Source organism: Otolemur garnettii, unplaced genomic scaffold, assembly GCF_000181295.1.
Source record: "Otolemur garnettii isolate 467f Iridium unplaced genomic scaffold, OtoGar3 scaffold00003, whole genome shotgun sequence".
Classification (NCBI taxonomy): domain Eukaryota; kingdom Metazoa; phylum Chordata; class Mammalia; order Primates; family Galagidae; genus Otolemur; species Otolemur garnettii.
In genome coordinates this window covers 42,975,560-42,975,902 of record NW_003852398.1, presented here as the reverse complement: position 1 = coordinate 42,975,902, position 343 = coordinate 42,975,560, and positions in this window count along the sequence as shown.

Here is a 343-nt window from a genome sequence, read left to right as displayed (position 1 = left end):
TCTCCACTATCTTCCACAGGGCCCCTGCCATCACCTCCCTAGAGGCCTCTCTTCTACCCATTTGCCACACCAGCCTTGCTTATGGCAGCCAGTGAAGGAGCATGAGTTTTGAAGCAAGGTGTGGCCTAATCCTATCAGTATGGATTGGTATAGATGTCTATGTACATATTCATGGATACATAGGGAAAAACTGCTCACAGCAGTTTTTATCCAAAAAATATTAAGACCGGCTAACATGATATATTCTTTTTATATTTTGGAAACACTGAAGATTGGAGAAACACTAATTTTATAAGAAAATGATTACAGGCTCGGCGCCTATAGCTCAACCGGCTAAGGCGCC